The sequence below is a fragment of the Sarcophilus harrisii genome, chromosome 2 (assembly GCF_902635505.1).
Source record: "Sarcophilus harrisii chromosome 2, mSarHar1.11, whole genome shotgun sequence".
Taxonomy (NCBI): Eukaryota; Metazoa; Chordata; class Mammalia; order Dasyuromorphia; family Dasyuridae; genus Sarcophilus; species Sarcophilus harrisii.
The window spans coordinates 415678685-415694733 of record NC_045427.1 but is presented as its reverse complement, the minus strand read 5'-3'; the positions used below and the strand labels follow the sequence as shown (position 1 = coordinate 415694733).

At 38.2% G+C, this 16049-nt stretch overlaps 1 protein-coding gene across 1 annotated transcript in view; it reads right to left on the bottom strand.

The window, feature by feature from the left end:
• CPLX2 (complexin 2) overlaps nt 1-13867 on the bottom strand; it is an 84867-nt gene extending 71000 nt beyond the window's left edge. The window contains exons 1-2 of the mRNA XM_031953717.1: nt 13616-13867; nt 4176-4272 (exon numbers count right to left, since the gene is read on the bottom strand). The gene's annotated coding sequence lies outside the window, so the exon portion shown is untranslated. The remainder of the gene's footprint in view (nt 1-4175; nt 4273-13615) is intronic.
• Nucleotides 13868-16049: the final 2182 nt, after the last annotated feature.

Genomic DNA, 16049 nt, shown 5'->3' with positions numbered 1-16049 from the left:
ATCTGCCCTGTGGTCAATATATACCACCACTTTCCCCTTCTACCTGATTCTCAAGTAGAATCAAATCAATATTACTTTTGCTACTGTGTAGGATGTTCACCCCATGACTGTACTTAGAATTTCCAGATTGCCCTGGCTAAGGATTTTCTTCCCTGATCATCATTCCCTATTTTTAAAAATATCTATCTCTTTAACACCCCCAACCTATTATTATTTCCTATCCTTTTAATGTGCAACCTGAAACTCCTGTTCTAGTGTTAACAAGTTGACTTTCATATGAGACCTGTGCCTTTTCCAGGAAATTACCTTGTATATACTCTGTGCTTATATGTGTAATGTTCTTTCTCCAAACTGTTTCAATTCATCTTTGAATCCCCAGTGGAACAGTACCTGATGTATACTAGACACATAAATGAATAGATTAAATAAAGAAATTAAATAAATGTTTGTTGAACTGAAATCATAGGATCTTAGTTCTCTGCCCCTTGGTCAAATTTCTGTTTTTTTCCATTGTAAAATTGTAAAATGTTGTATTGGCTGATTTCCAAGATTCTTGTAGCTCTGATATTTCATGTCCTAAGGGTCCTTTCAGCTTTGACATTCTTCTGTGGTCCCATTAATACTTTAGAGAGAAAATATAACTAGTATTGAAATATCTCTGAAACCTTATTCACATAGGCGTACTAGAGAATAATATTTGGGAAACCTTGGGTGTTATAGGTGGCCAAGGAGAGAAGTACCTGAAAACAAATAATTCTTAGACAGCAGTTTCAAAAGTCATTAAGCAACAACTTCAGGTGTCAAAACCTATCTGATCCTCTTATCATCCCTATCCATACAGAATCTCCATTTCATTCTTTCCTTCCTTTCTTCTATCTCCTCTTCTCATCTAGGAGGGAGGGTCTGGAATAAACTGAGCTGGAGACAAAACATAATCCTTTCACTATAACCATCTTACTTTAGGTCCTTATCTCTTTTCTCCTGCTTGAGCTGTTTGAATAGACTTTTAACCTATCCCCTTATTCTAGTCCTTATTCTTTCCAGTTCCTACCCTTTGCAGTTCATTCTACTTTTCTACTCAAAAACCTTTAGTAGCTCTCCACTGCCTTCTGAATAAAATCCAAATGCTTAACGATGACATTTAAGGTCCTCTACCATATGGCTTCAACATACTTTTGAAACAGTGTCGCCCACAGCTCCCATTCATGTACTCTATATTCCAGCCCAAGTGGATTACTCTTTATTGTTCTGTCCTTTTATCATTTATGTCTCTTTACTTATACCATCCTGATATATCTCTGTTGAAGTGTCTTCTTTTCTTCCTTCAAGAATCAAATCAGATGCTGCCTCTTCCATTCTCTTCCAGAGAAGCTTTCTCTGACTGCTTCTACATTACTTCTTTTTTGAAAGTGGTATTTTTTACTTTAAAATCCTCCTAGCACTTTGCTTGAACTTTTCATTTGCAATTATTTCAGTTTGTTCTATCATAGCTGTTTATGCACTTGCCTTTCTCCTCATAACATTGCAAGCTCCTGCAGAGAACAGCCTTTGTCATATCTGTCTTGATATTCCCAATGCATAATACCATGCCTTGCACATAATGAATGCTTAAACAATGTTTTCACTGAATATGATTGAGGTTTTTTTAAACTAGTTTTTTTTTTCCCCTGGGAACATACCCCCTTAGAGGAGTAAAGACCCTTCTTTCTGGATATTGGATAAGTGAGCACAAATTATTGACAAGTTTCTTTATGACCAATGTCCAAAGGATCCATTAATAGAGATTCTTAACATGGAGTCCATGGATTTCAGGGGAGTATGTGAATTTGGACAAGAAAATTATGTCTTCACTTCAATATAATTGGTTTTCTTTGTAAAACTATGCCTTTAATTTTATCACTTAAAAATATTTTTTCTAAGAAGCGATCCATGACACAAAGAATGTTAAAAACCTCTGATATGAGGAGTCATTGTCTTAGGATCAATGGTTAGAAATTGCAGAAAATCAGATTTTGCCTCAATGAAATATCAACAACAAACATAGCCCTTAGTGTGTACAAGGAAAAACTTCCCAACAGTAATTGTTTTCTACTGATAGAATGTACTATATAAGAGGTACCTATCACTGAAGGTGATAGAGGTGATAGAGGTACTACCTATCAGTGGAAGTTAGAGAATTATAGTACAGCACTCCCTTTGCTGAGAGGCAGGAGGCAGAATCATAGAATCTTAGAAATCATATAGACTTCTAAGGGACTTACAAGTCATATAGATTAATTTGCTATTCAGTGAGGAATTCCCCTTTCCCCCAAACATTTACAAGAGATAGATTATCTAGTGTCTGTTTAAATATCTCCAGTGTTAGGGAGCTTGGAGTCCTTCATTTTTTGGACTAATGATGTTTTCTCTTCTACCAAATAGTTCTAGGTCAATGATTCTTTAATGGGCCCCGAGCTTAAGAAGATGAAGATTGTTCCCTCTGGATTTATTGCCAATATCCTGTGTTCACTTTTCTAGAAAAAAAGGGGCTTCCCCAGTGTAGTGGAGCATCTCTGGTAAAGAATTAAATTACTTTCAATGAGACATATGAGCCTTTCTGTAGTTTTCCAAAGTTAGTTCTAGTTCTCTGTTAGTCACATTGAACAAGCTTAATTCATCTCTCCATGACAACCCTGCATATATTTGAAGACAGTGATCATGTCCTCCCCAAGACTCTTCTGCTTTAGGCTAAAAATCCCCAATTCTTTAAACTGATTCTCATGGGACATAGTTTCTACCCCATTCCCCCTCATCTCCTAGTTAAATTCTTTTGTATGTGCTCCAGATTGTTAAGTGTCCCGGCTAAAATATGGAAGGTGGAGCCAAGATGGCAAAACAAAGGTAGGAAGTTGCCTAATATCTCTCCAAATTCCCTAGAAACAACTTTAAATCATGCTTCAAAATGAATTCTGGAGTGACAGAACCCACAAAAGGATAAGGCAAAAATAATTTTCCAGCCTCAGATAACTTGGAAAAACTGCAGAACAGGTCCATCTTACTTGGTAAAAAAGGAGCATAGTCCAGCACAGGTGGTGTCCAGGAAACTTAGTGGAAGGTATCTAGCCCCAGCACAGATCAGCAACCAAAACCCTGAGGTCCTAGGCCAGCACCACAGCATGCGAGTTGTGAGGCTCCTGCCCCTGTAAAGCAGGCTGGTTATCATGTCTATCAGGCCCAAAGGCCCCTGTACAGTCAGCTACATTACGCTGGGCAACTCCAGTGTAGCAGGCCAGTCACTACCCTGGGGGCCTGGTGCAGAAACTCAGTGACCAGGCTCCTGGCCCCTGGTATAAGAAACTTGTGACAGTTGTACCTCAGGAGCAGAGCTTAACTTAAAAATTCATGAAATAGGCTGGAAAATGAGCAAAAGACAAACAAAAAACATCTCTGACTACAGAAAGCTACTATGGCAACACAGAAGAATGAAAAACAAAGAAAAATACAACAATGTCAAAATGCCTACATGTAAAGCCTTAAATGGTCAAAGGCCCAAAAAGTCCTCTAGGAAGGGTTCCAAAATGATTTTAAAAATCAAATTTAGGTAGAAGAGAAACTGGGAAAAGAAATGAGAGTTATACAAGAGAATGAAGAAAAACGAGTCAACAGATTGTTAATGGAACACAAAAAAAGGAAAAAGAAAACTTCTTAAAAAGTAGAATTGACCAAATGGAAAAGGAAGTATAAAAATCCACTGAAGAAAATATGGTTCCTAGAACTAGATATACTTCTCCAGATATAACTGACCACACATCAAATGACAGCAGATTATCATCTCCCTTGATCCAGACACTATATTTCTGTTAATCAAATATGTGTTTCTATTAATTTTTCTGTTCAAATGTCTCCCTATTGACTTTCATTGATTTTATAGGTCGTTAAGGCATCTAGCTCATTTTCACATAGATTTTTGTCCATTTATATTAAGATAGCACTTCATCTTAATTATTGTCTAATTCATCTTGTATCCAAGGAGTTAATTGATCCATTTGCATCTCAGTGTTAGAAGGAGCTAGCTTTAGTTCCTTAAGATCACAGTAGAAAAATATCACTCTTCTCTCACTAGCTAGCTACTTTTTGCTTTCAATAACTGACCTAGAGAGGAGGAATACCAGAGAAGAAGGGGAAAACAACTTTACCTTTGATCTTGGCTTCAGTTGAGTTTGTGTTTGTCTTGAGTTGACTAGCACAGGAGCTCCTGACTCACTGTATACATGTCAGAGGTAGCATAAATTCCTTGAGGAGGAAAGAAAGAAGAGAAGGTAAAGTAAACTTCCATGCAAATTAGTTTCAAGTCTCTAATCTCAGATCTCAGGTCATATATCTAAAAGTGGAAAGAATCATAGATATTAATTAATTCTAAAATCTTTTTAAAAAGTTTTTAAAAAAAATTTTCAATATATATAGATTCTAACATTTATCCTTGCTAAACCTTGTGATCCAAATTTTTTTTCTCTCTCACTTTCTCCCAGCCCCTCTTTTAGACAGCAAGTAATCTATGTTAAATATGTGCAATTCTTTTATAAATATTTCCACAATTATTGTGCTGCACAAGAAAAATCAGATCAAAAAAGAAAAAAATGAGAAAGAAATCAAAAAGCATGCAACAAACCAAAAAGGTGAAAATATTACATTGTGATTCACTTTCAGTCCCCATGGCCCTTTCTCTGGATGCAGATGGCTCTTTCCATCATAAGTCTATTAATTGGCCTGAATCATCTATTGTTGAAAAGAGCCACATACATCAGAATTGATCATCGCATAATCTTCTTGTTGTGTAGAGTAGTCTAAAATCTTTATTTTACAAATGAGGGAACTGAGGCCCAGGGAACTGGTAAGACTTGAGTAAGTTATACATATAAAGATGCTAGATCTATGAGTTTCAATTTGTCCTAGAAAATGAAAGAATTGGATTCAATTGTATGGACAAGGTCTCTTCCTCAAGAACTAATGTTCTGTTTTCATAGGATCCTTCTCATTTTGAAATTCTATGTTTTACATTCTAAGATAGATTTTTTTCCATCTTTTTTTTTTTTTTTTTTTTTTTTAATAAAAAACACATGCACGGATAATTTGGCAAAATTGACCCTTGCATTGCCTTGTGTTTCAAATTTTCTCCTCCTTTCCCCAACCCCCTCCCCTAGATGACAAGCAATTCAATATGTGTTAAATATGTTAAAATATATGTTAAATCCAATATGTATACAATTCTCTTTCTGCACAAGAGAAATCAGATAAAAAAGAAAGTAAAAAGTAAGAAAACAAAATGCAAGCTAACAATAACAAAAAGAGTGAGAATGTTATGTTGTGATCCACATTCTGTTCCCACAGTCCTCTTTCTGGGTGTAGATGCATGCTCTCTTCATCACAAAGTCATTGGAATTGGTATCAATCACCTACCTCATTGGAATGAGTCACATTCATCAGAATTGATCGTCGTATAATGTTGATGTTGCTAAGATAGATTTCAGTTCTGACATTTATAGGCTAAGGACCCTTCCAACTTTGACATTCTATTTTAAAAAGGAGTTTCTACTGGGATACTAATACATTATTGATGGAATTGTAAATCATTCTGGAGAGAGTAATTTGTAACTATGCCCAAAGGGCTATCAAAATGTGTATACTCTTTGCTCCAGCAGTTTTTCTACTGGGATTATATCCCAAAAAGATCTTAAAGGAAGGAAAGGGACCCACATGGGCAAAAATATTTGTTGCAGTCCTTTTTGTAGTGTCAAGAAACTAGAAACTGAGTGGATGTCTATCAATTGGAGACTGGCTGAATAAGTTATGAATGTTATGGAATATTATTGTTCTATAAGAAATGATCAGCAGGATGATTTCAGAGAGGCCTGGAGAGACTAACATGAACTGTTACTATGAAATGAGCAGAACCAGGAGATCATTGTACATGGCAATACCAAGATTATACAATGATCAATTCTGATGGACGTAGCTCTCTTCAACAATGACATGATTCAGACTAGTTCCAGTGATCTTGTGATGAAGAGAGCCATCTACACCCAGAAAGAGGATTGTGGGAAATGAATGTGGATCACAACAAAGCATTTTCATTTTCTTGTTTGCTTGCATTTTATTTTCTTTCTCATTTTTCTCTTTTTGCTTTGATTTTTCTTGTGCAGTAAGATAATTGTATAAATATGTATGCATATATTGGATTTAACATATATATATATTTTTACCATGCTTAATGTATATTGGATTACTTGCCATGTAGAGTAAGATAATTGTATAAATATGTATGCATATATTGGATTTAACATATATATATTTTTTACCATGCTTAATGTATATTGGATTACTTGCCATGGAGGGGGTAGAGAGAAGGGGGGGAATTGGAACACAAGTTTTGAAGGGTTAATGTTGAAAAATTATCCATGCATATGTTTTGAAAACAAAAAGCTTCAATTAAAAAAAGTGTTTTTCTAGGACTTACATTCCATAAGTTCATTCTAAGGTTCCTCTAAGGCCTGAAATTCTATATTCTATATTTTAAAGTCCATCTTTGAACCCTAACATTGTATAGTCTAACATTCTCTATTCTAAGCTCCCTTTGAACTCTCATAGATTATGAGTCTGTGAGTTCTCACAGGACTCATTGACTCCATCATGAGCTCACCTCTCCTGATAATTATCATGTGATACAGTCCAGTAGGACCAAAGCAACACTAAGGAGGAGAGTAAATCCTAGCCCTCTGACTGCTCCTAAACTGTGTCCTAGCAACATCACAGACTTTGATTTGCAGTCTTGGCACTGCTTACTTAGCTTTACTCTGTATTAAGCTGCAACTGAAGGTAACATGAGGTTGCCATACCTTTATACACTTTCTATTAGACAAATCCAACAGGACATAAAGAGACATTAGCTTTTTGCCCAGTGGGGAGGTAGATACTGTCTACAGTCATCATTTCTCCCTGGGTTGTGTCATATTAGTCCCAAATTGGACTAGAAAAAGAGAAATTTACTTGAATCATTTTAGGAAGGTAATATGGTAGATAGGTAATATGCAATGATCATTGGGCTGATAGAAGATCTATGTAGGTTCTTGGTTTTTAATCACTAATTCACTGTGTGGCCTTGGGAAAGTAACATTCTCTATGTGAATCTTCATGTATAAAATGAGGTAGTTAGATTAAAAAAATCTCTAAGATCTCTTCTTGCTCTGACAATCTATATTCTAAAGTTCCTTTCATATCACAAAATATATTTTAATCTCTTATATGTTACAAAATATCTTCTACATCAATGAATTAATTGATCAATTATTCAACAAACATATAATCAACCAGAGATTTGATGGGGGATCAGCGAAAGTCTCTTATATGAAGCACTTTAGCTGAGTTTTGAAGATAGATAAGAATTCTAGGAGGTGGGGATAAGTCAGGGGTATATCCCAAGATTTGGAGGTAGTCAGTGTAAAGTTACGGGGCTGAGAATTGGAACAGCAAATTGCATTGTATGTAGTGTGTATAGGAGAGAAATAGTAAAAAAAAAAACAAAAACCAAACCCTAGAAAATCAAGTTAGAGTCAGATCATAAAGGTCTTTAAATGCCAAACAGAAAACTTTGTATTTTATCGTTGAAGTAATAGGGAGCCACAAGTCATTTTTAAGTAGGGAAGTGATATGATCAGACCTATGCTTTAGAAATATTTCATTGGCAAGTAGATGGAGGATGGATTTGGAGGGGAGAGATTTGGGGTTAGGACATCAATAAGGAGGCTATTGAAATAATCCAGATAAGAGTGGATGAGGGTTGGAACTATCTTAGCATGCAGAATTTCAAAGCTCTTAGAACATAAGCTATAAGAGCTAGAAAGGTAGTAAGTAAAGAGGATACAAAAAAAGAGATGTTGTGGAGGGAAAATTGATAAGACTTGGCAGCTTGGCTGAATATGGGAAATAAGTCAGAAGGAAGATTTGAGGTTAATTCTGAAGTTGTAAATCTGAATGATTGGAATTTGGAAAGAAGGAGAGCTTTTTTGGGAGGCTGTAAGTGAATTTTAGTTTGTATATGTTGAGTTTGAGATGTTTATGGATCATCCAATTCAAACAGGTGAAATGGATCTGTAGCTCAGGAATGAGACTAGAACTGAGAATATAGTCTGGCCATTCTCTGCATAAAGATAACATTGAATTCATTGGATCTGATGGACTCAGAATGAGACAGAAGTATATATAGAGAAAAGAGCCTTGGCAGTCTTGATGTAAAACCACATATTCCTTCCAGAAGACTGAGATGAGAGAACAGGTTCATGAAAATTCAATAAAGAAAATATATTCAGGAGAAGAGAGTGATTAAGTGTCCAATGCTACTGAGAGGTCATGAAAGTTGAAAACTGAGAAAAAAACATTGAATTTAGCAGTTAAGAGGCCATTGGTAACTCTAGAAAGAGTAGTTTCAGTTGAGTGATGTAGTCAGAAACCAGACTGTAAGGAATTGAGAATTTAGGGAGAGGAGACATAGTAGAGACACTGAATGTAGAAGGATTTTTCTAGGAGTTTTGAAGTGAAAATGAGGAGAGATATAAGACAACAATTTGAGAGTATAAGGTCACATGGAGGGTTTTTTTAAATGGAGAGAAGGGCAGCGAGGTGGTGCACTGGATAGAGCACTAGCCCTAAAGTCAGGAGGACCTGAGTTCAAATCTGATCTCAAATCAGATGTGTGACCCTGGGCAAGTCACTTAACCCCAATTGCCTCAGCAAAAAAAAAAAAAAAAAAAAAAAAAAAAAAGAAAAGAATAGAGAGATTTGGGTATATTTATAGGCAGCTAGGAAGGAGCTAAGTAGATGTGAAAAGTTTTATTCTAGTATCTGAAGTAAGAAATGAATTACTTAATGGTAGAGAAAGTAATATAAGAATAAGGGCTGCTCGTCACCTATATGACAGATTTTCCAATCAGCGAATTCTACTAAATCCTTTATATTGTAGAGTATTAAAATGGCTGAAGAAAAGTCACTTCAGATGTGGGATGGCCCCAAAGTTTGACAATTTCTGGGTCCTCCATACTTACCATAGGCACCAGATTTCCTCACTAAAAAAGAGGCTTTCCTCCAACAGGACAGAGATGAGAATTCAATTTCCCTCAGGGGCCTAGACTGAATACATTTCATTAAACACCTTAGTCCAGAGAGAGTTGCTGTCTGTGACCAAGGAGGAACAACTTGCAATTTCACAAGGCCCAGGGCTGGAGGTAGGGCTAGAGTTGAGCAGGAATAATATTTCTGAAGGTTGAGAATTACAGAAAAGCAGAATATTAGTGTTGGACTCTTTTTTTTTTTTTTTTTTTTTTTTGTATATCATTCTTTATATGCTCTTTCTTGGTGAGAGGCAGTGTAGTAGGAATGGAAAGTCTCCCAGATTAGGATTCAGTTGGCCTGTATTCTATTCTTGACTCTTGTCACTGATTCATTGTGTGAAATTGGGAAACTCCCTTTTCTTTCTCAAAGCCTCAGTTTCCCTATTTCTAAAATGAAGAGTTAGATTAAATATTTTCTATGGTCTCTTTTGATTGTGAATAAACCATGAATCTATAATTCCCCTTTCTAAAGCACTCTGTGATTTACAAATCCTCTTTCCATAATTTACCTATGAGATAATTAGTGTAGGTGTTATCCCCATTCTTACAGATGAGGCAACTGAGGCTTAGGAAGTAGGAAGTGACTTGCACATATAGTCATACAACAAATAAATGGCAGAATCAAGACTCAAACCTGGGTTTTCTGATTCTCAATCAAGGGTGTTTTGGTAATACACCACTCAGACTTCCTTTTTCAAAGTCATGCCTGCATAATTCAGATGTAGGTGAGGGAGGATGGGAAGGTTTATATTGGAGCTTGATGTTTTTCTTCATTACTTCGGGATCTGGTTGATTGCCCACCACCTGTACTTGATTTTGAACTAGCCTAGTAAAAAAGGTGCTAACTCAGTGATCCAGATAGGAATGCTTTTGCATATTGCTTGTCAAGTTAACAGTTGTTCTTATTTGTCCTTTAAGCACTGTTCTCACTCACTGGGAATGTACACCTATTGCTTATGTATGTGCATTGGTGGGTAGGTCTTATCCCTAATTGCTTCTGCTTATAAGGTCAGGAATATAGTGGACTTATTTGGGAGGAAGGAAATTGAAGGAAAACAATCTCTCAAGGCTCCAGATCTTCTAAATCGTTAATTCTATGTGTGCTTCATTCTTAATCTTTGAACTGGTATTTACACAAAATATGGTCCTACCAGTAGGCATGTTCTGATTCCTCCAAAAAGATATTTTAAAGATAAGGGTCTTCAAGAAGACATCTCTCTAAATATATTACTCATGATAATAGAATCTTAGGGTTTGAGGAGACCTCAAAGGTCATCATGTTCAATCTGTTTTTGAACAGAAGCCTTCTTTATAGCATAACAGAGAAGGAATTATTCAGGTTTTGCTTAAAGACCTTTAGTGGGCATGAACTTACTCTCTCCAGAAGCAATCTATTCCACTTTTCAGAATCACAGAATCTCAGAGTTTTAAAAGACCTTAAAAGTCTTTAATCAAAATTAGACTTGACTATGAATCCTCTACAACAGTGGTATGAAACTCAAATATAAAGAGAACTTTATTGCTTATTATGGACTTAGAAAACCACAAATTATCATTATCTATATTGCATTTTTACTTATTTTGTTAAACAATTCCAAATTACATTTTAATTTGGTTGCAGTCACACTTAGCAGTTTTCAACCTGGAGGCTACAAGTTTTACACTTCTGCAACATTCTCTAAGAGCACTAATCAGTATTCCTTTGAAGATCTTTCCTTTCTAAGATGATTTATTTTTACTCTTGGAAATCTCTGATAGAAGATTTTTCTCTATACTGAGACTAAATCTGCTTGTCTGAAACTTCCATTCATAGTTTCTTGATCAGCCCTTCAAATATATCTTTCTTCCTTTTCTTCTTTTCTTTTACATTGTCTTTTCTTCTCCTTGCTTCATATCTAATAGCAACCAATCCTCCTGTATACCAATGTAGAGCTCCTTCACCATTCTGATCAACTTTCTTTAGACTCTGCATTTTCTCAGTCTTTCCTAAATTGTGGGATCCAGAGATGAACACAATTTATTAGATGTTGTCTGACTAGGTCAATGTGCAGTGGGACTATGATCTTTCTAGTCCTAGTTATCAGGTTTCTCTTAATGCAGTCTAAAACTGCATTAGCTTTCTCCCTCCCACCCCCATATTACATTGTTGATTCATATTGAGTTTTCACTTCACTAAAACCCTAGCTCTTCCCCCCCCACCCCCATAAACTGATTCTGTTAAAGAGGCTCCTCTAAACAGGTTTCTTCCTCTTCAAAGTAACAATCCGCTGAGTTACTCTCAGATCTGAGACCTCTTGGCCCAGAAATAACTTTTGCCTAGGAAGTTAGATCCCCAGGTTTTAGTCCTAGTCACAAAATGAATTCTGTGATGACCTTGAATAAGTCACAGTCTCCATTGAGGCCCCATTTTCCTCCATTGTAAAACGAAGGGGTTAGACTAAATGATTCTTAAAAGTTCTTTCTAGCTTCAGTGTTTCTGAATTCATTTGAATGTACAAAAATGTGTAACTGTTGCTATCATTTGTGAGAGATCACAGACTTAGAGTCAGAAGGATCCTTAGAGGTTGAATCCAACTATCTTATTTTATAGATAAGGAAACTAAGGGGTTTCTTTTTCCTTGTCACAAAAATAATAACAATGATCTCTTATTTGTGTACAGAATTTAGTTTACAGAACTCCTTGTCCCTTCTTTGATTTTCACATCATTACCAGGTAGATAAGACAGGCATTGTTAGGCTTACTTTATAGATAAAGAAACTCAAGCTCAGGAAGATTAAATGGTTTACTCAATGTGACACTTCTGCCTTACCTTTCTTTATCCTATTTTTTGTTTTGAATTCTATCTTTTAAGACCCCCTGGAGGTCCAACATTATATTTTCTAAGGTTTCTTCTGATACTGACATTTTATATTCTACTTTTCTAAGGTCCTTTCCAGACCTCATATTCTGTGATTCAAATCAGGAAAATCTTAAGGGGAAAAACCAACCAGCCCTTTCCCTACTAATGTTGAGTCCATTTCCAATTTGACTGCTTATAGTCTCCTGGCTTCACGCCCATCCTCAGTTTAGATTTTCAAATTTTTTTTCAATGAACAAAAATCTTTTTTTCTCTCCTCATCTACTCCTTTTGTAGCAAAAATGAAAGAAAAAAGAAGAAAAAAAAGAGAAGGAAAATAAATCTCCTATAATAAATAGTTTAGCATTCTAAAAAGATATGGATCAAACTCAAGCTGCTTCCAGTCCAGTTCTAGATGGCATAGGGCTTCCTTTTTGTTCAGGGGGCGGGGCATATACGGTGGGTGCGTGGGAGCAGCAGGAGGCAGTCCGCTACCGGAGAGGCGGCTTCCCAGTGATTTCCCCAGCCCCTTAGCAAACTCTCGGCCTCACACTTTCGAGGGATGTTCAAGCAGGGACCAATATAGAGTGACGGCAGTTCCCGTCTGCGAGTAAAGTCTCAAAGCCGGAGGCCCTGAGATCTGTTGCTAGGGATCTCTCTTGAGCCCTTCTCCCCCCAATTTCCTCCCTTCCCCTTAAACCCTCCGTAAGCAGAGACCGCAGGTCTTACCCTCTAGGAACTTAAGATTTTATTACACTGGAAGAGCAACTGAAAGACCTGGGGGCTACTCCTCCCGGGCCTAGCTCCCCACTTCTAAATGGATCCGCTGGATGTCTCATCTCTTCCCCTAGTATAAAACTCACTCCTCTCATCTTTCCCTCTACTCCTCACCCCAGCAAACGCTTCCAACGGAAACAAATTCTGACGTAAAAATGCAGTTATTAATAGCTTGGGAGTGCCAAGGCCCGGTGGTGTCTAAACAAGGTGTTGACTGGGCATCCCCCTGGGGTTTCATGGAGGAGGAGGTGGGCGAGAAGGCAACGAGTTAAGAAGGCCCAGAGTTTCCCGGCCCATTATCCAGCTACAGACCACAGCCTTTTCCGAGCTCTGCTTTGTCTGAGCTACAAGACCAGCTCGGCTAAGAGCTGCGGCAGATGCTGAAGCTCGGGGGCCCTGGGGCAGTGGAGTTGCCTCTCAGGTTTGGTGAACCACTAAAGCTGCCCCTGGCTTGACAGTAGTCTGTCCTCTTGGAAGAGATCTAAGGAGGCCCAAGTTTAGGAGCTGTCCCCTACCGTTGCACTGAACTATGGAGGCTCTAGTTTAAAAGCTCTGCACCCACAAGAAGCTGACAGCGGCGGCGGGGTTCCGGAGCTCTCTCCCAGCATAGGGCTGAACTGAGGAGATGCAGGATGAAATCTATCAAGAGTAGCACTGAACCCAGGAGGCCGGAATTTGGAGCTGTCCTCTGTGCTGGTGCTGATCCAGGGCCAACCAGAAAGGCTGAGGGAAAGGAACGAGTGAACAAGGGCGCTGCCTGGAGCGTGCTCCAGCTTAACAGGGCCTAAGACTACAATCTCTCTGGCGCTCTGGCTCTGTGGAGAGGTGGACGATTTACAACAAAGACCGTACCGTACCAACCTGCTGCAGGCTGCGGCTCTTTCCACCCTCGGCGGCTGGAACACAGCTTTCTTTCTCGCGCTTCTGCCTTTCTTCCCCGCTCTTCCGTTGCTCCGTGGAGACTGGCTCCCTCTTGCAGGGGAGTCGGGCTAGTACATGTGCACTAGGGGAGTACCAAACAGGGGTTCTGGTCCGCACCGATTCTCGGCTAGGCTCCTAGGCTCGGGTTTTCAGCTCTCAGGCAGCCTCGCTTCCTGGGTGAGCCAGGCTTCCTGAAAGGAGGTGGGGGGAGGGGTGGAGGAGGGAGGACGGAGAATAGGGAGAATGAGTGAGCTAGCGAGCAGCTGGGGCTGTAAGATAGAGAGAGAGTCAGCGGGTCACTCATTCACCCTGTAGTTTGTGGAGATTTCTATCCTGATGTGGGTTGGGTTGGGGGGTGAGTAGTAGTCCCAGTATGTTGGCCAGAAAGGTCATTCTTTGGAGGAGGGGTCTTGACAACATCCTTTTCTCGGTTCTTAATTCCAGGTCGAGGAGACTCCTGGAATCAGTTTCTCAAAGGCACTATTCCACCTCCTGAATAATGAGAGGGTTAGCGGGAAGGCAGCATTACAATGGAAAGGGCATCTAACTAAGAACCAGCAGCAGTCTTGAATTTGTGTTCCAAATCTGTCACGAGCTAGTTGTATGACCTTGGACAAGTCACTTTCTTCCTGGAGCTCTCAATTTCTTCAATGTAAGAAAAGGAGTTGTTCTAGATAGATGATCTTCAGGGTCTCTTAACATTTTAAGTTCTGTATTCTAACATTTTGTATTTTAAGGCAACTCCCAGCTTTTAAATCCTATGTTTGGAAGGTTCATCCATCTTTCCAGTTCTCTAATTCTATAGTCAACGGGAATTTCCCAATTAGAAGTGGGAAAGAGATGTACATTGATAAAGAGGTCCATTTGGAGTAGGAAGGAAATTTAGAGATTATTTGGTCCAACTCTTTAATTTTGTTAGTTAGGATACTGGGGACCATAGAACTTGTGATGTGCTAATAGTCACAGAAATAGTAGATAACAGAAATGGAAATCAAGCAGGTCCACGGACTAAACAATTTCAATATTCTTTCCACCAAACCATGCTACTTCCAAAGGTTTGCTTTACAGTAGTGAGTGGGAAGAAAAAAACAGAGCCAAGAAGTTTGAAAGGCTTGGTGTTGGCCCTTTTGGGATACTTCTCTGTAGTGTCTATTCTCTTACCTAAAGAGAGCACTTGATTAGGCTATATCTCAGGAACTGCATGGTAAACAATGGGGGAGTAGCTTAAACATTCATCCTTGTTTAATAGGAATTTTCTCATAGTTGTTCTTTTCCCTTTTATTGGTATGGGCAGAATGCATGGATACTCTCCTTCTCTCAGTTAAGTACAAACAAAAAGGCAGTGGTGTGGTGGAAACCCCTGAGCCAAGAGCCAGGAGCCAGGAGCCCCGATTAATGGTCTTGGCTCTGTCACTGATTTACTATGGTTTTAAACAAGTTATTCCACCTCCTCAGAGTTTCAGTTTCTTCATCTGTAAAAAGGTTAGATTAAATGATTTCTAAGTACCCTTCCAGTTCTGGCATACTATGTTTTATGTTACATGGGCCCTTTTAGCTTTCATACCCCATGTTCCAACATTCATTTAGCTTGATGAGGCTACATTCTACTATCTTTCAGCTCATATAATTTGTGTTCCATGCTCTAATGTCTTTTCCAGTGCTGAGAGTCTATATCGTGTATTCTAAGTTCCCTTCCCATTCTAATTTGAAAACCTTCTTGGCTTGTTCTTAATCCGTTCTAACCTTAACTTCCCTAGTTCTACAATTTTAACTCTGTCAGAATATCCTAATTTGGGGAAGGTTATAGATGAACTTGAGAGAATGAGATTCTAGATGGAGTTAGAACATTTGAAGCAAAATGCTAAACATTTAGAGCCAGGGGATATCAAGACTTTCAGGCAAAAGAAATACCCTCTGCTGTAAAAATTCCACAGATTTGGGTTGAATCTGTCAAACTGTGAAATAGAATTGGATACAAATTCATGGCTGGAATCCCAAATCTCTCACCAGCTGGAGTCTTTGCTTTAGGGGACCAAGAGGGTAAATAACTCTTCTGTCTTATTGAGTAATCATAATTCTTTACCTGGTAGGAGGGTGGGAAGGTTGCTTAATAGCTATGTGACCTTGGGCAAGTCATATAGTCAGGCTTCTTATTCCTAAACTGGGGATAGTGATTCTTGTATTATATACCTCTTCAGGAGGAAATCTCTTTGTAAATTTTGAAAGCACAATAGAAATAGGATATGCTATTGTCATTCTTTTCTACTATTTCTGAGAATCAGATATAAATAAGTGTTTCGAGGAATGACTTTGTAGCAACTTATTAATATGAAACCAGAGAATTAGAGCTCATTAGAGCTGGAGAGATTATAGA